This window comes from Gorilla gorilla, chromosome X (assembly GCF_029281585.2).
Source record: "Gorilla gorilla gorilla isolate KB3781 chromosome X, NHGRI_mGorGor1-v2.1_pri, whole genome shotgun sequence".
Classification (NCBI taxonomy): Eukaryota; Metazoa; Chordata; class Mammalia; order Primates; family Hominidae; genus Gorilla; species Gorilla gorilla.
In genome coordinates, this window is record NC_073247.2 from 67,859,961 (window position 1) to 67,880,278 (window position 20,318).

Consider the following 20,318-nt stretch of genomic DNA (forward strand, 5'->3'; position numbering starts at 1 on the left):
GGGTAGGAGGGGAAAATAGTCATTTATGTATTTGTCTGGCTCAGTGAATCTGCCTTTTTACATAAGATAACATAGACAATAGAATAGAGAAAAATAATAAGATATGTGTTTGTCTTAGGTGGGTAGAGGGACGACTTTTAGTTCTGTCCTATGTCCTCCATACCTGTGAAGATAAGCTATCAATTTACATTGCCATGGTGAACTTTATCAGAAATGCTTTAGGCTAAAGATCTTGGGGCTCACAAAAAAATTTCCTTGTGGGCAAAATGTGAAGGAGGTATGTACCTTTTCATCTTTGTATCCATCTCATCTAGGAACAAAAGTTGGAGGCATGTTTGCATGACCCAGTTCCCTGCTTGACGTTTCCCTTTGGCTTAGTGAGTTTGGGGTTTCAAAATTTATTTTCCTTTCACATTCCAAAGAAGTGCAAAGCAGCCTTCACAAGATTCAGAACCACTGATAAGATAGCTCAAAAAAGGGAAGTTTCACCAGCTCTAAGTGGATTACAACTCACATTTCCATCTGGTCATATTTTCTAGCACCTATGCCTCTCAGTGAGCACCCAAGTATGAAGGTCCAAACTCTCCATATGCCCCATAGATGAAAAAAGCCAGGAAATCAAAAAGGATCAATGGAAGGGAAAATAATCAATAACAAATGAGTATCCCAAAAGTTCAAAAATTATACAAATGGGATTGGTTTTCTGACCAGAAATGGATTCTGGGTGTTGGCAATGAAAGTACGGAATTCTAGCCAAAAGATGGAGTTGCTTTTTTTGTTGTTGTTTTTTTTTTTTTTTTTTTTTTTGTGAATGCTCTCACCTTTATTTCTCTCAATATACCCATGATACGTATATTTCATACATAACAAGGTTAAGGACATGTGCACATTCTATGTAAAACAGAGGCAGAACCATGGCTAAAACATCTAGCCCAGCAATCAACTCATTATCCCTGAGAAGTGGGGGTAGGGGAGGGGAAGAGTCACAGGCTGTTCACCAACACCTGGAAAATCCATGACTTCATTGAGCATGAATGACTCTGGGGGGATTCAGATAATGAAGTAATGAGAAGAAAACCTTTTTTTCCCCCCCAAGGGATCATGTTTCTCAGTTATCAACAGGCAGTTGTGGGTTGTTTTTTTCTATTTCTTCCAGCAGCTTATCGAGTTCATCATTAAAGTCATCTATTTTCAACCTGAGTGTCTGGAGGGTGCAATTTGGATGTGTCAAGGTTTCAAACAGAATCTTTACTCCACTAGACCCCAAGGGATTCTGGCTCAAGTCCAGAGCGACGAGGCTGTGGTTGCAGCTGAGCACAGAGCAGAGGTCCTCACAACTGAACAGAGGGATGGAACACCCCCACAACCACAGACATCTTAAGTTACACAGTGGTTTCTTCAAAGCCTCACATAGGAGCTTCACTCCAGTAACTCCTATGTGATTCAGTCCCAGATCCAAGCACATTAGGCTTGATTTTTCTTGGAGAAGCTCTGCGAGATAACAGCAGCCATTGCTAGTTATGTCGCAGTCCCACAGCACCAGGGTCTGTAGTTTACAATGGGGGTAACTCAAACCCTTACACAGAAACATCACCCATGTATCCCCGAGGGGGGGGGGGGGGGGTTCTTGGCCTAGCACAGGTGTGTCAGCTCCCTGCTGACAACCAAAACAGCAGCAAAGTTCTTGCAATTGGCTTCCATAAAGTGACAGTTTTCCAACAACAACCTCGGCAGGAAGCATTTTGGGTGTCTCAAAGTTGTGTACAGCAACTTGGCACCCTCATCCAAGAGCTCATTGTAGGAGAGGTTTACACATGTCAGGGACTGGTTGACTTCAAGGGCCAAGGAGAGATCAGCCCATTGCTAAGTGGTGGCGGAAAAAGACACCAACCAGAGATATTGCAGGTTACATTTTGAGTGTCTCAAGACCTCACACAATGCAGGAAGCATATCATTCTGGTCATTGCCTTGAAGGGTCAGATATCTTACAGTCTTGTGACCTCAAAGAGCTAGGCAGAGGTTCCGATAAGCATCAGCTGGGGAAATGTTTTTGAACATCACTCTCCGGAGACGACAGGTGTCAGAAGCTATTTGTTCACACAGGATCCTTACTAATGTGGCACTAAGAAAGCTATTATTGATTTCTAGAATGATCAGATCCTTATTTGAGCCAAATATGGAACAAAGGTCAAGGTCGGTCCAGAAAGGAAGCATGTGTTGATCATCCTGGGATCTCTCAACTTCAGCATCTGATTCAGACACAGTGACATTCTCCGGGAGCTTTGCCTTTGCTGCCTGCAGTGGCATTTTCTGCAAGTTTCGACAATGCTTGAGGCAGATTGAAAACAGCATAATGTCTACTGCATTTAAGTGCAGGGATATTTCTTTGAACGGAGCCATCACTCCCTTCACCAGCTCCCCCTCCTGAGACTCCTACAGACAGCACAAGAGCTCCTTCGGGTTCGTCATTGTTGAGTGTCCAACCTTTTCACAATTTATCTCTCATCACAGTAATTCCTGTTTGATCTCCGGTGACATCAGGCAGCCCAAAGTGGTCTCCAACTCCTTGGCTCTCTTCTCGTTGGCGAAGCCGAATAAGAAGTGTCTTGCTTGGATCAGGTCGGGGTTCTTGAGTCTTTCTTCTCTGGAAAGCAGCTTCTGCACGTCTTCATTGTCCCAGGCGTGGCCGTCCTTGTCCTCCTCCTCCTCTTCCTCCTTCTCCAGGGCGTGGAACAGCACAGTGAAAAACTGCTGGAAGCTGAGGTGGATGTAGGAATAGCAGCCTTTAGAGACTCTGTCCTGGCGGAGGATGTCTCTGTCCAGGGACGGGTGGATGTCGAACTCCTGCACCCCGAGCCTCGCCAAGTCCTCTCCACGGAACACTGACATCTGCGCCCACAGGCCCTGTGCCACCAGGAGGCTCAGCGCCCGCAGCACGCCCCAGAGCTGTGCGCCCTGCAGGAACCGGTCAAAAAGGAAGCGCAGGAACAGCCCCGTGCGGGTGGGGCGGGTCCTTCCCCTTCTAACCTCTGCAGCTTCAGACTCATGCACATGATCCAGCACACCATGGGCGCCGAGACAGGCTGGAACAGGGCCGCGTTTCTTCTCATCAGCTCAAAGGCACGCATGGCTTGGTCCTAGTCTCCAAAGTGTCTCAGGAAATATGCCCTCCTGTCCTTCTCCAGGAACTCCTCCACCCTTACATAGATCGGCTGCTCCACCAACAGCCGGAGGTCTCTCAGGGCCCCCAGGCCACGTGGTGACCAGCACGGCGGCCTTGGGTAACATCTTCCTCTTCAGTAACCTCCCCAAGAAGACCGGCACCGGCTTCTGCTTCTCCCAGTCCCCGCAGATGTCCTAGATCAGTGCCCCAGGTGGGGCTCCCAGTTCATCAAAGCCGTCGACCACGAACAGGATTTTCTGTGCTTGGGCTAGGGTGTTTGGAATGTCATCCTGCAATTCAGGCCAGTTCCTGAAGACCAGCTCTGCAAAACTGCACGGGCCCAGGCAGATGAGCTCCTTGCAGGTGAGGTAGAAAGCTTATCTAAATTTCTGGCTGAGGTTGTCCTCTGCCCAGTCCAGCATTAATTTCTTGGCCAGCGTGGTTTTCCCAAGGCCCGCAGGACCATGCAGCACCACCGTATGTGGGCAGGGCCTGGGAAGCACCCTGGGGTTGCTGAACGGGATCAGCATCTTGTATCTCTGAGCCATAATATGGACCACTTTGAGGTCTCCAGGCCAGGTTTTCCACATTTGCCGGAACTTCGTCTTCAATATACTCCTGTACCTATCCTCTTTACCTGGCTTTTCTCCTTTCAAGACTTCTTTAGCTTCTCTTAGGCTGGTGACATCTTCCTCCGTTTCTATAAACTCTAGTGCTTCTGCTTCGAAACGCCCCAGCATTTCTTTCAGGTCTATAGGTTTTGGCTCTTCTTTCCGTGTTTTCCCTAATGATACAGGCTTGATTTCAAAGTGGCTTCTTTGAGTTCATCCTTTACTTTCTCAGACAGATCTGCTCAGTGCATCTTTTCAAAGACCTGGATGGTCTCTATCTTCATCCAGTAGCTGTGGCAATGGCTGGTGATGATTTCTGCCAGTTGCTTCCCATCAGCCTTGTCTACCTATGTCTGGGGGATCTTTTGTAGCTCATTTCCCAGGGAGACGGTCCTGATCAGAGACTTGAACTTGCACAACTCATCCTGGCTAAGCTGTCCCAGAAGAGCCTGCAGGTGGAAGTCCAGCTGTGCAGAAGACACCATCTCGTCCCACGTGGGAACTCTGATGAGAATTAAGGGAGGAATGGAAAGGGATGATGAGTTAGCATTCCTGTCTCAACCCAGTCCCCTCTGTGCCATGAACAAGGATACTCTCACCATCTACCTTGCTTCTTCAAGAACAAATTCCCAGCCTGGGCAACATAGTGAGACCTCTATCTCCATAAAAAATATGTTAGCAGAGGGTGGTGGTGTGCGCCCACAGTCCCAGCCACTCAAGAGGCTGAGACGAGAGGATCGCTTGAGCCTGGGAGGTTGAAGCTTCAGTGAGTCTTGATTGTGCCACTGCACTCCCATCTGGGCAACAGAGAGAGACCTCATCTCACTTTATCCTTATTTACTTATTTATTTTTGAGACAGTTTCACTCCGCTGTCCAGGCTGGAGTGCAGTGGTGTGATCTCTGCTCACTGTAACCTCCTCCTCCCAGGTCCAAGCAATTCTCCTGCCTCAGCCTCCCGAGCAGCTGGGACCACGGGCACCTGCCATCATGCCTGGCTAATTTTTGTATTTTTAGTAGAGATGGGGTTTCACCACGCTGGCCAGGCTGGTATCAAACTCCTGACTTGAAGTGATCTGCCCGCCTTGGCATCCCAAAGTGCTGGGATTACAGGCGTGTGCCACCGTGCCTGGCCTTTATAAATTAACAGATAACGTAATTGCAATAAAAAATAAGGAATAGCTCAGCAAGTATACATGGCAATGACAATGGACAAAAAGTTACCACCTGACACTTTACATAGATTGGATTACAAATAATATAGTTTTTATTTTTATTTTTATTTTTTATACAGAGTCTCACTCTGTTGCCCAGGCTGGAGTGCAGTAGCACAATCTCAGCTCATTGCAACCTCTGCCTCCCGGGTTCAAGCGATTTTCCTGCCTCAGCCTCCCCAGTAGCTGGGATTACAGGCCTGTGCCACCATGCCCGGCTAATTTTTGTATTTTTAATAGAGATGGGGTTTCACCATGTTGGCCAGGCTGGTCTCAAACTCCTGACCTCAAGTGATCTGCCGTTTTGTCCTTGCTGTTGCTGTTGTTGTTGTTTTTAATCCTGCAGGAAATCCAAAGCAGGCCTTTTGAGCATTTGACATATTTTAACTTGTTTCAAATCTTATTTAAGATGGAATGCGGCTTAGCTAATTCCCTGGATGTTAGCATTTCAAATACATTAAAAGATTTACATCTCCAAAGGAGTGCAGGTCATTTAAAGGGTATTGTCTGATAAATGGTCAATAAATCATCAATTCCATTCATTACCTCTTGTTTAGAAAACAATTTGTTGGATCTGCATTTTTTTAATCTCAGTAGTGTTATTCTCATTCTATAGTTTTTTCATTTGTTTACTTATTCCAAATTCTTTTAGAGTTTCTTTTTAAAAGAAGAAAATGTGTGCATTGTGAAACTCCAAAAGGAAAAAAAAAATCTGCCTAAGATATATATGGGAGCCAAAGGAGCAAGCAGAAAGGAATGAGTTCAGATCACAAGGATAGAAGAAGAAGGAGCAGTTGGAGGCAATAAAAAGAAAGTCTTGAAAATATTTTTAAATACTTTCAAATATCCTTTTACTTATGACTTGAATGTAATTTTTTTCTCTCAAGATTTCTTTTAGAAGTTTTTAAGTGCCATTAGAAGTAACTTTCCTATTCAAACTGTCTTTTTCCAATTGTGCAAGTAAATAAATTGTTAGTCATTTCAAAAGATCATAATTTTGGTCATTGTTGCTTATGACTATTTTGGGTTAGGTGAGTCCACTCTTCTAGATATTTACAAGGAGTTGTCCCATAAGTATCGTACATAAATCTAGCTGGTGTTTCTAATGGTGGTTGTTTTGTAAAAGACTGCTCGAATTTTGAAGCTTGATTTTTTTTTTTTTTTTTTTTTTTAATAATCTAGGAGCTTTTCAAAAGTGGCCAAACCCAGGAATATGTGTGGGTAAAAAGTGTGCTGCTTATGAGTGTCACTCTTCTAGGTTTTACCCAAGCATCATAAATCACTTGCATATGTGTTTTGGACTGCCTCTAAGTGCCAAGTGACAGTAGAGTGCTCATATTATGGGGGTTGTAGGTCAGTTCCTCATACCCATCTGGAGGAACAGAAAAGTTGTCCCTTAAAAATGTTCTTCTGGTGGTAAGGTCCCTATGAGGCTGTGTCACATCATGGGTAATGACTTAGATACGTCTGTAAAGTCTGCAGTCACTTGGAGCACTCAAATGGGTCAGAGTGAGCAAATCACCTCTTTTCTTTGGGGAAAGAGAATTCACCCTGTTTTCTTTGGGGCAAGAGAACTCACCATGTTTCAATTAGGAACTAATAGGAATTAGTCACAAGTAAAAAAACTAAGTCTAAATTTTAAGTAATAGGAAACAGCTGCAATGTTAAAAGCATGCTATGTGAAACTAAACCAACAGTGCCTAAGTATCAATCCTTTGACCTCAGCCTCCCGCTGTGAGACAGAGGCAGAAAAAGGCAGTTCTCTGCAGATCTCCTTACCCAAATCTTTTGTCCAAAGACAAAGACAGAAGTTTTCACTCTTGAGGGTGGAAAAAAAGGAGTTGGAAAATATCCCAAATAAAGTCTAGACCTTCAATCACCGAACGGGAGATCTAAATTCAGGAGCACTCACTTGAAATACTTAATGGGACTTCTGAAGATGGAGAGAATGCAATGTGTTTATGCTGATACTGAGTATCACTTTCAGAGAGAAACACTCGGTGGTTGGGAGAAGGTACTCCGAATCCTGCTCACAGGGCCAGAAATGTAAACCTAAAAGGAAGAGACTGAGGCCCAAAATATTATTTTGAGTTTACTTAGGCCAAAGTAAGAAGAGCAGCCCAGAAGACTCACACTCAAATAACCTTAGGTATGAGTTACTTCTATGTCTTCTTTGGAAAAATGTTTTTTAGACCCTATGTTCATTTTTTCACTGGGTTATTTAACTTTATTGTTATTGAATTGTATGTGTTCCTTATATATTCTGGATATTCACTTCTTATCATATATATGCTTTAAAAATATATTATCCCAATATGGAGATTGTCTTTTTTATTTGTTGATTGTTTCTTTTTATGTGCAGAAGCTTTTTAGTTTAATGTAGTCCAACTTGTTAATTTTGCTTTTGTCTTCTTTGCTTTTGGGGTTGCACTAACAAATATCATTGACCAATGTCCCAGGCTTCCCCTTGGATTTTGTCAGTTTTAGGTTTTATATTTAAGTCTTTAGTTCATTAAAGGTATTTTAAATACGGTATAAGGTAATAATCTAATTCAATTATGTTGTTTGTGGAGATCCGGTTTTCCCAAGACAATTTGTTGAAGAGAGTTTGTTTTACCCATTGTGTGTTCTTGGAAACCTTGTCAGAATTAGTGGTCTCTCTATGTGTCAGTTTATTTCTGGTTTTTCTATTCTGTTTCATTTGTCTATTTCTCTGTTTTTGTGGTGGCACTTCACTTTCAGATTGCAGAAGCTTTGTTACATATTTTGAGACCAGCAAGTGTAATGCCTTCAAGAATTCTTCTTTTTCTCAAGAATTATTGGGCTACTCACGGTATTTTGAAGTTTTATACTAAATTTAGAATTTTGTCTTCTATTTCTGTGAAATATTCTATTGGAATTTTTATAGGGATTGCATTCAGTTTGTATGTAACTTTTGTAGCATGGACATTTTAAAAATAATAATAGTCTAATTCATGAACCCTGGATATATTTTGATTTATTTGCACCTCCTTCAATTTCTTTCAGCAATATTTATAGTTTTCAGTATAAAGGTCTTGTACCTCCTTGGTGTAATTTGCTTCTAAGTATTTTTATTATTTTTGTAAATGGGATTAAAAAATTTGTTTTGGATTGTTCACTCTTACCGAATACAAAAACAAATAATTTGTGTATGCATTCCTCAGTTTCTATTACCCAATAAATAATGTACAACATTCAACCAAAACATTACAAGGCATGCAAAAATGTAACAACAATTAAAGTCTGAAGGAAAATGTAAACTTCAGAAACAGACTCTAAAAACCTTACAAAGAAATATAATCGATATGGTAAAAGAAGATAAACAAAGGAGTCATGAAAATGTATTGGGTACATCTCACTGGGGAGTGCCAGACAGTAGGTGCAGGACAGTGGGTGCAGCACACAATGTGTGAGCCAAAGCAGGGTGAGGCATCCCCTCACACGGGAAGCACAAGGGGTCAGGGAATTCACTTTCCTAGTCAAAGAAAGCAGTGACAGACAGCACCTGGAAAATCAGGTCACTCCCACCCTAATACTGCCCTTTTTCAACAGGCTTAAAAAACGGCACACCAGGAGATCATAACCTGTACCTGGCTGGGAGGGTCTTACGCCCATGGACTCTTGCTCATTGCTAGCATAGCAGTCCAAGATCAAACTACAAGGTGGCAGTGACACTGGGGGAGGGGCACCCGCCATTGCTGAGTTAGTTGTTTGATTAGGTAAAAAAAGCAGCCAGGAAGCTTGAACTGGGTGGAGCCCACCACAGCTCAAGGAGGCATGCCTGCTTCTGTAGGCTCCCCTTCTGGGGGCAGGGCACAGACAAAGAAAAAGACAGCAGTAACCTCTGCAGACTTAAATGTCCCTCTCTGACAGCTTTGAAGAGAGTAGTGGCTCTCCCAGCACACAGCTTGAGATCTGAGAATGGGAAGACTGCCTCCTCAAGTGGGTCCCTCAACCCCAAATAGCCTAACTGGGAGGCACCCACCAGTAGGGCCAGACTGACACCTCACATGGCTGGGTACTCCTCTGAGACAAAACTTCCAGTGGAATGATCAGGCAGCAGCATCTGCGGTTCACCAATATCCGCTGTTCTGCAGCCATCGCTGCTGATACCCAGGCAAACAGGGTCTGGAGTGGACCTCTAGCAAATTCCAACAGACCTGCAGCTGAGGGTCCTGTCTTTTAGAAGGAAAACTAACAAACAGAAAGGACATCCATGCCAAAAACCCATCTGTACGTCACCATCATCAAAGACCAAAGGTAGATAAAACAACAAAGATGGGAAAAAACAGAGCAGAAAAACTGGAAACTCTAAAAATCAAAGTGCCTCTCCTCCTCCAAAGGAATGCAGCTCCTCACCAGCAACAGAACAAAGCTGGATGGAGAATTACTTTGACGAGTTGAGAGAAGAAGGCTTCAGATGATCAGACTACTCCGAGCTACAGGAGGAAATTCAAACCAATGGCAAGGAAGTTAAAAGCTTTGAAAAAAAATTAGACAAATGGATAACTAGAACAACCAATGCAGAGAAGTCCTTAAAGGACCTGATGGAGCTGAAAACTAAGGCACTAGAGCTACGTGGTGAATGCAGAAGCCTCAGTAGCTGATGTGATCAACTGGAAGAAAGGGTGTCAGTGATGGAAGATGAAATGAATGAAATGAAGTGAGAAGAGAAGTTTAGAGAAAAAGAATAAAAAGAAATGAACAAAGCCTCCAAGCAATATGGGACTATGTGAAAAGACCAAATCTACGTCTGATTGGTGTACATGAAAGTGACGGGGAGAATGGAACCAAGTTGGAAAACACTCTGCAGGATATTATCCAGGAGAACTTCCCCAACCAAGCAAGGCAGGCCAACAACATTCAAATTCAGGAAATACAGAGCATGACACAAAGATACTCGTCGAGAAGAGCAACACCAAGACAAATAATTGTCAGATTCACCGAAGTTGAAATTAAGGAAAAAATGTTAAGGGCAGCCAGAGAGAAAGGTCAGGTTACCCACAAAGGGAAGCCCATCAGACTAACAGCTGATCTCTCTGCAGAAACTCTACAAGCCAGAAGAGAGTGGGGACCAATATTCAACATTTTTAAAGGAAACAATTTTCAACCCAGAATCTCATATCCAGCCAAACTAAGCTTCATAAGAGAAGGAGAAATAAAATACCTTACAGACAAGCAAATGCAGAGAGATTTCATCACCACCGGGCCTGCCCTAAAAGAGCTCCTGAAGGAGGCAGTAAACATGGAAAGGAACAACCAGTAACAGCCACTGCAAAAAGAAAATGCCAAATTTTAAAGACCTTAAAGGCTAGGAAGAAACTGCATCAACTAACGAGCAAAATAACCAGCTAACATCATAACGACGGGATCAAATTCACACATAGCGATATTAACTTTAAATGTAAATGGGCTAAATGCTCCAATTAAAAGACACAGACTGGCAAATTGGGTAAAGAATCAAGACCCATCAGAGTGTTGTATTCAGGAAGCTCATCTCATGTGCAGAGACACACATAGGCTCAAAATAAAGGGATGGAGGAAGATCTACCAAGCAAATGGAAAACAAAAAAAAGCAGGTGTTGCAATCATAGTCTCTGATAAAACAGACTTTGAACCAACAAAGATCAAAAGAGACAAAGAAGGCCATTCCATAATGGTAAAGGGATCAATTCAACAAGAAGAGCTAAATATCCTAAATAGATATGCACCCAACACAGAAGCACCCAGATTCATAAAGCAAGCCCTTAGTGACCTACAAAGAGACTTAGACTCCCACACAATAATAATGGGAGAATTTAACACACTGCTGTCAACATTAGACAGATCAACGAGACAGAAAGTTAACAAGGATACCCAGGAATTGAACTCAGCTCTGCACCAAGCAGACCTAATAGACATCTACAGAACCCTCCACCTCAATTCAACAGAATATACATTCTTTTCAGCACCACATCACACCTACTCCAAAATTGACCACACAGTTAGAAGTAAAGCACTCCTCAACAAATGCAAAAGAACAGAAATTATAACAAACTCTCTCTCAGACCACAGTGCAATCAAACTAGAACTCAGGATTAAGAAACTCACTCAAAACCACTCAACTACATGGAAACTGAACAACCTGCTCCTGAATGACTACTGGGTACATAACGAAATGAAGGCAGAAATAAAGATAGTCTTTGAAACCAAGGAGAACAAAGACACAACATACCAGCATCTCTGGGACACATTCAAAGCAGTGTGTAGAGGGAAATTTATAGCACTAAATGGCCACAAGAGAAAGCAGGAAAGATCTAAAATTGACACCCTAACATCACAATTAAAAGAACTAGAAAATCAAGAGCAAACACATTCAAAAGCTAGCAGAAGGCAAGAAATAACTAAGATCAGAGCACAACGGAAGGAAATAGAGACACAAAAAACCCTTCAAAAAATCAATGAATCCAGGAGCTGGTTTTTGAAAAGATCAACAAAATTGATAGACTGCTAACAAGACTAATTAAAGAAGAAAAGAGAGAAGAATCAAATAGATGCAATAAAAAACGATAAAGGGGATATCACTACCGATCCCACAGAAATACAAACTACCATCAGAAAATACTATAAACATCTCTATGCAAATAAACTAGAAAACCTAGAAGAAATGGATACATTCCTGGACACATATATCTTCCCAAGACTAAACCAGGAAGAAGTTGAATCTCTGAATAGAGCAATAACAGTCTCTGAAATTGAGGCAGTAATCAATAGCTTACCAACCAAGAAAAGTCCAGGACCAGATGGATTCACAGCCGAATTCTACCAGAGGTACAAAGAGGAGCTGGTACCATTCCTTCTGAGACTATTCCAATCAATAGAAAAAGAGGGAATCCTCCCTAACTCATTTTATGAAGCCTGCATCATCCTGATACCAAAGCCTGGCAGAGACAGAACAAAAAAAGAGAATTTAGGCCAATATCCTTGATAAACATCAATGCAAAAATCCTCAATAAAATACTGGTGAACCAAATCCAGCAGCAAATCAAAAAGCTTATCCACCATGATCAAGTGGGCTTCATCCCTGGGATGCAAGCCTGGTTCAACATATGAAAATCAATAACTGTAATCCAACATAAAAACAGAACCAAAGAGAAAAACCACACAATTTTCTCAATAGATGCAGAAAAAGTCTTTGCAAAATTCAACAACCCTTCATGCTAAAAACTCTCAATAAATTAGGTATTGATGGGACGTATCTCAAAATAATAAGAGCTATCTATGACAAACCCACAGCCAATATCATACTGAATGGGCAAAAACTGGAAGCATTCCCTTTGAAAACTGGCACAACACAGGGATGCCCTCTCTCACCACTCCTATTCAACATAGTGTTGGAAGTTCTGGCCAGGGCAATCAGGCAGGAGAAGGAAATAAAGGACATTCAATTAGGAAAAGAGGAAGTCAAATTGTCCCTGTTTGCAGATGACATGATTGTATATCTAGAAAACCCCATCATCTCAGCCCAAAATCTCCTCAAGCTGATAAGCAACTTCAGCAAAGTCTCAGGATACAAAGTCAATGTACAAAAATCACAAGCATTCTTATACACCAATAACAGACAAACAGAGAGCCAAATCATGACTTAACTCCCATTCAAAATTGCTTCAAAGAGAATAAAATACCTAGGAATCCAACTTACAAGGCATGTGAAGGACCTCTTCAAGGATAACTACAAACCACTGCTTAATGAAATAAAAGAGGACACAAACAAATGGAAGAACATTTCATGCTCATGGGTAGGAAGAATCAATGTTGTGAAAATGGCGATATTGCCCAAGGTAATTTACAGATTCAATGCCATCCCCATCAAGCTACCAATGACTTTCTTCACAGAATTGGAAAAAACTACTTTAAAGTTCATATGGAACCAAAAAACAGCCCGCATCACCAAGTCAATCGTAAGCCAAAAGAACAAAGCTGGAGGCATCACGCTACCTGACTTCAAACTATATTACAAGGCTACAGTAACCAAAACAGCATGGTACTGGTATCAAAACAGAGACACAGACCAATGGAACAGAACAGAGCCCTCAGAAATAATACCACACATCTACAGCTATCTGATCTTTGACAAACCTGAGAAAAACAAGCAATGGGGAAAGGATTCCCTATTTAATAAATGGTGCTGGGAAAACTGGCTAGCCATATGTAGAAAGCTGAAACTGTATCCCTTCCTTACACCTTATACGAAAATTAATTCACGATCAATTAAATACTTCCATGTTAGACCTAAAACAACAAAAACCCTAGAAGAAAACCTAGGCAACACCTTTCAGGACATAGACATGTGCAAAGACTTCATTTCTAAAACACCAAAAGCAATGGCAACAAAAGCCAAAATTCAGAAATGGAATCTAATTAAACTAAAGAGCTTCTGCACAGCAAAAGAAACCACCATCAGAGTAAACAGGCAATCTACAGAATGGGAGAATATTTTTGCAACCTACTCATCTGACAAAGGGCTAATATCCAGAATCTACAATGAACTCAAACAAATTTATAAGAAAAAAACAAACAACCCCATCAAAAAGTGGGTGAAGGATATGAACAGGCACTTCTCAAAAGAAGACATTTATGCAGCCAAAAAACACATGAAAAATTGCTCATCAACCCTGGCCGTCAGAGAAATGCAAATGAAAACCACAATTAGGTACCATCTCACACCAGTTAGAATGGCAATCATTAAAAAGTCAGGAAACAACAGGTGCTGGAGAGGATGTGGAGAAATGGGAACACTTTTACACTGTTGGTGGGACTGTAAACTAGTTCAACCATTGTGGAAGTCAGTGTGGCAATTCCTCAGGGATGTAGAACTAGAAATACCATCTGACCCAGCAATCCCATTACTGGGTATATACCCAAAGGATTATAAATCATGCTGCTTTAAAGACACATGCACACGTACATTTACTGTGGCACTATTCACAATAGCAAAGACTTGGAACCAACCTAAATGTCCAACAATGATAGACTGGATTAAGAAAATGTGGCATATATACACCATGGAATACTATGCAGTCATAAAAAATGATGAGTTCATGTCCTTTGTAGGGACGTGGATGAAGCTGGAAACCATCATTCTCAGCAAACTATCACAAGGACAAAAAAACCAACACCTCATGTTCTCACTCATAGGTGGGAATTGAACAATGAGGACACATGGACATAGGAAGGGGAACATCACACACTGGGGACTGTTGTGGGGTGGGGGAGGGGTGATGGATAGCATTGGGATATATACCTAATGCTAAATGATGAGTTAATGGGTGCAGCACACCAACATGGCACATGTATAAATATGTAACAAATCTGCACCTTGTGCACATGTACCATAAAACTTAAAGTATAATACTAAAATTAAAAAAAAACTTCAATTAAAGCAGTAAAAGAAAAAAAACAGGAGAGAAGAAAAGAAGTGCAAAGCACAGAAAACAGTAAGAAACATAGTTAATATCAATCCAACTATAACAATAGTCTCTATGTGAATGTTCCAAATACACAAATAAAAAGAATGAGATTTTCTTATTGGATTAACAAAAACAAACTCAACAATATGTGATCTATGAAAAACTCACATTAAATATGAATATTTAGAGAGATTAAAAGTAAAACAATGGAGAAAGATACATTATGCTAACACAGTTTACAAAAACGCCAGAATAGATATAGTAATTTCAAACAAAGCAGATGTCACAATAAGGAAAATTATTGGTAATAAAAAGCAACAAGACCTAATGATAAAACGATCAATTATCTGATAAGACATAATAATTCAACTATTTGTATTCTTAACAGAGGATCAAAATACACGAGTCCTTTTATTTATTTCTCTTGCCTAATTGCTCTGGCTAGGACTTTCAATACTATGTCAAAAAGTGGTGAGTGTGGACATCCTTGTCTTGTCTGTGACGTTAGAGGAAAAGCTTTCAACTTTTCACTGTTGAGATAGATGCTCACTATGGATTTGTCATATATGGCCTTTATTGTGTTGAGGAAAATTTTTTCTGTACCAAATTTGTTGAGAGTTGTTTTTTTTATCATGAAAGGATATTGAATTTTGTCAAATGTGATATTGAATTTCGTCAAATGCTTTTTCTGTATCTATGGAGTTGATCATAAAATGTTTGTCCTTCATTCTGTTAATGTGGTGTGCACCACATTTATTGATTTGCCTATGCTCAACTAACCCTGCATTCCAGAGAAAAAATTCCTACTTGATCATGTTGCATAACCCTTTTAATGTGTTGTAGAATTTGGTGTGTGAGTATTTTATTGAGGAGTTTTGCAACTATGTCTATCAGGGATATTATCCTGTAATTTTATCTTCCTGTAGCATCCTTGTCTGGCTTTAGTATCCGGGTAATTCTGGTCTCATAAACCAAGCTTGGGAGGGTTCTTCCTACTTTAATTTTTTGGAAGAGTTAGAGAAGAATTGATATTAGTTCTTCTTTAAATGTTTTGTAGAATTCCCACCAAACAAATAGACAAATAAACAAAAAAGGGCCACGTGAGTGGCTCATGCCTGTAATCCCAGCACTTTGGGAGGCCAAGGCAGGCGGACCACCTGAGTTCAGAAGTTTGAGACCAGCCTGGCCAACATGGTGAAACCCCATCTCTACAAAAAATACAAAAACTATCCGAGTGTGGTGGTGCATCCCAGCTATTCAGGAGGCTGAGACAGGAGGATATCTTGAACCCCAGGAGATGGAAGTTGCAGTGAGCTGAGATCATGCCAGTGCACTCCAGCCTGGGTGACAGAGTGAGACTCCATCTCAAAAAAAATAAAATAAAATAAAAATAAATAAATAAATAAATAAATAAATAAATAAAACCCAAATAAATGTTTTACAGAATTCAGCCAGACCAAGGCTTTTCTTTGATGAGACTAATTCAATCTTTTTACTCATTATTGATCTATTTAGAGTTTCTATTTGTTCATGATTTAGTCTTGGTAGGTTTTATGTTTTTAGAAATACATAATTTTTTTCTAGGTTATACAATTTATTGGCATATAATTGCTTATAGTAGTTTCTTAAGATCATTTGTATTTCTCTGGTATCAGAAATAAAATTCATTGTAATAAAATATAAAGAAGTAAAATTGTCTCTATTTTCTGTCAACATGATCTTATATAAAGAATGCCATAAGGACTCAACCAAAAAAATCTTGTTTGAATTGATAAGAGAATTCAGTAAAGTTGCACAGTACAAATTCAGCATACAAACATCAGTGTCTTTTCTGTATAGTGATAATGAATCATCCAAAAAGGAAATTAAGAAAACAATCAAATTTAAAATACTCACAAGAAATACATACCTAGGTGTAAATATACCAAGGATATAAAACACACATATACTGAAAACTATAAAACAAGGGTGAAAGAAACTGAACAAAATACAAGTAAATAAAAATATATCACATGTTAATGAATTGGAAGAACGAATATTGTTAAAGTGTCCATACTAACCAATTAACCTACAGATTCATTGCAATCAGTATCAAAATCCTAATGTCATTTTTTTCACAGAAATAGCAAAAATAATTATTCTATTTATATGGAACTCACAAAAGAGCCAGAGTAGCCAAAACAATCTTGAGCAAAGGGAGCAAAGATGAAGGTTTCACACTTCCTGATTTCAAGACATATTTTAAAACAGTTGTAATAAAAAAGCATGATATTGGCATTAAAAACAAACACGTTGATCATAGAAAGAGAAGAGAGAGCCCAGGAACAAACCCACATATTTACAGTCAGTTAATTTTTAATGAAGCTACCAATATCACACAATGGAGAAAATAGTCTCTTCAATAAATTGTGTTGGAAAAACTGGATGTCCACATGCAGAAGTATAAAATTGGAAACTTGTCTCACATCATATAGAAAAACCAGCTCAAAATGGAGTAAATACTTAAATATAAGATTTGAAATGGTAAAAAACTACTAGGAGAAAACATAGGAAAAAACCCCATGATATTGGTCTAGGCAATAACTTTTTTATATGACCCCAAAAGCATAGACAACAAAAGAAAAATAGACACATAGAATTATGTCACTATACAAAGCTTCTGCACAGCAAAGGAAATAATGAACAAAGTTAAAAGACAACTCAGAGAATGAGAAAACATATTTGCAAACTATACATCCAACAATGAGTTAATATTCAGAATGCATAAAAAACGTTCAATAGCAAGAAAATAATTGACTAAATCATAGACAAAAGACTTGAATACATTTTTTAAAAGATAAGCAAATGTCCAACAGACATATTAATAAATGCTCAGAATTACTAATTACCAGAGAAATGTAAACTAAAATGACAATGAGATATAACTACATACCTGTTAGTGGTTGACATTGACGGTGTTGAGAGAGTGCATGGGGAGTGACATAATAGGGGGCTTTTGAACCAAAGGTACAAAGATTCAGATAAGTGGAAAAGTTTTGAGATCTATTGCATATCATTGTGACTATAGTAAAAAATATTGTGTTGCATATTTTAAAATTACTAAGACAGTAAATTTCAAATTCCTCACCATAAAACAAAAAGGATAGGTAAGTGAGGTGATTATGTTAATTAGCTTGATTTTGTTATTGTACATTGTATACATATAACATCACATTGTACCACAAATATGTATACAATTATGATTTATCAATCAAAAATAATATTTTTTTGATTAACTCCAAATAAAAATTTATTTTTCACCCATTATACATATTCATCATTGGTTGGCAGGGCAGATTTTTTTTTATTATTATGCTTTAAGTTCTAGGGTACATGTGCATAATGTGCAGGTTTGATACATAGGTATACATGTGCCATGTCGATTTGCTGCACCCATCAACTCATCATTTACATTAGGTATTTCTCCCAATACCCATCAACTCATCATTTACATTAGGTATTTCTCCTAATGCTATCCCTCCCCCGGACCCCAACCCCACAACGGGCCCCATTGTGTGATGTTCCCCACCCTGTGTCCAAGTGATCTCAATGTTCAATTCCCACCTATGAGTGAGAACATGTGGTGTTTGGTTTTCTGTCGTTGTGATAGTTTGCTGAGAATGATGGTTTCCAGCTTCACCCATGTCCCTGCAAAGGACACTAACTCATCCTTTTTTATGGCTGCATAGTATTCCATGGTGTATATGTGCCACATTTTCTTAATCCAGTCTATCATTGATGGACATTTGGGTTGGTTCCAAGTCTTTGCTATTGTGAATAGTGCCGCAGTAAACATATGTGTGCATGTGTCTTTATAGTAGCATGATTTATAATCCTTTGGGTATATACCCAGTAATGGGATTGCTGGGTCAAATGGTAATTCTAGTTCTACATCCTTGAGGAATCACCAAACTGTCTTCCACAATGGTTGAACTAATTTACACTCCCACCAACAGTGTAAAAGCATCACTATTTCTCCACATCCTCTCTGACATCTGTTGTTTCCTGATTTTTTTTTTTATACTTTAAGTTTTAGGGTACATGTGCACAACCTGCAGGTTAGTTACATATGTATATGTGTGCCATGTTGGTGTGCTGCACCTATTAACTCGTCATTTAACATTAGGTATATCTCCTAATGCTATCCCTCCCCCCTACCCCCACCCAACAACAGGCCCCGGTGTGTGATGTTCCCCTTCCTGTGTCCATGTGTTCTCATTGTTCAATTCCCACCTATGAGTGAGAACATGCGGTGTTTGGTTTTTTTGTCCTTGTGATAGTTTGCTAAGAATGATGGTTTCCAGCTTCATCCGCATCCCTACAAAGGACATGAAGTCACCATTTTTTATGGCTGCATAGTATTCCATGGTGTATATGTGCCACATGTTCTTAATCCAGTCTATCATTGTTGGACATTTGGCTTGGTTCCAAGTCTTTGCTATTATGAATAGTGCTACAATAAACATATGTGTGCATGTGTCTTTATAGCAGCATGATTTATAATCCTTTGGGTATATACCCAGTAATGGGATTGCTGGGTCAAATGGTATTTCTAGTTCTACATCCCTGAGGAATCGCCACACTGACTTTCACAATGGTTGAACTAGTTTACAGTCCCACCAACAGTGTAAAAGTGTTCCTATTTCTCCACATCCTCTCCAGCACCTGTTGTTTCCTGACTTTTTAATGATCACCATTCTAAGCGGTGTGAGATGGTATCTCATTGTGGTTTTGATTTGCATTTCTCTGATGGCCAGTGATGATGAGCATTTTTTCATGTGTCTTTTGGTTGCATAAATGTCTTCTTTTATGGAGCCATGTTTATATATTGAAAGATTCAATATAGCTAATTGCTACGTTTTCCCACTTTATTTTATATTGAACAAAATTTCAGTCAAAATTCAGCAAGGTATTTTGTAGATGTTATCAGACTTATTCTAAACTTTGTATGGAAATGTCAAAGACCTAGACAGTCAACAGAATACTAAAGGAAGCCTAATTTAGAAGACTCAATCTTCTCAACTTCTAGAATTACTATAAAACTAAAGTAATTAACAAACTGTGGTATTGGTGAAAGAGTAAATACATAGATCCATGGAACATAATACAGAGCTCAGGTATACATGTAGACTCACACGAGCATGGTAAACAAATCTATGACAGAAAAGAAAAGAAAACTTAATAAAGAAAGAATAGTTTTTTCAACAAGTGGTGTTGAAAGAACTGGACATTCATGTTACAGAAAATGAGTTTCAACAGATACATTACAATGTTCACACAAATTAAGTTAACATAAATCATATACTTAAATGTTAAATGCAAAATTATAAAACTACAGAATACAAACAAGCAAAAATATGATTGGCCATAGGTTTGGTGATGAGTTTTAGATACAACACTAAGGTAAACTTCAAGAAAGAAAAAAATTAATAAGTTGGACTTTACTGAAATTAAAAACATCTGTCCTGTGGAAGTCATTGTTAGCAGGATGAAAAGACAAGGCACAGACTAGGAGAAAATATTTATAAAAGACTTACCTGATAAAGGACTTGTATGCAAAATATACAAATAACTCTTAAAACTCAACAATAAGAAAATACACAATGCAAATAATAACTTGGCAAAAGATCCAAATAGACACCTCACCAAGAAATGTATACAGATTTCCAATAAGCAAAAATGAAGTTCAATATTATTTGTCTTTAATTAATTGTAACTTCAAACAACCAAGTACCATTACACACCTATTAAAATTACTAAAATTTAAAAGCTGACAATCTCAAATGCTGGTGAGAATGCAGAGAAACAGGAACACTCATCCAT

General features: G+C 39.3%; 1 pseudogene; it reads right to left on the minus strand.

Moving 5' to 3' along the window:
- Positions 1-755: 755 nt before the first annotated feature.
- LOC101124752 (NACHT, LRR and PYD domains-containing protein 2-like) lies at positions 756-4,422 on the minus strand (annotated as a pseudogene).
- Between the last annotated feature and the right edge of the window lie 15,896 nt (positions 4,423-20,318).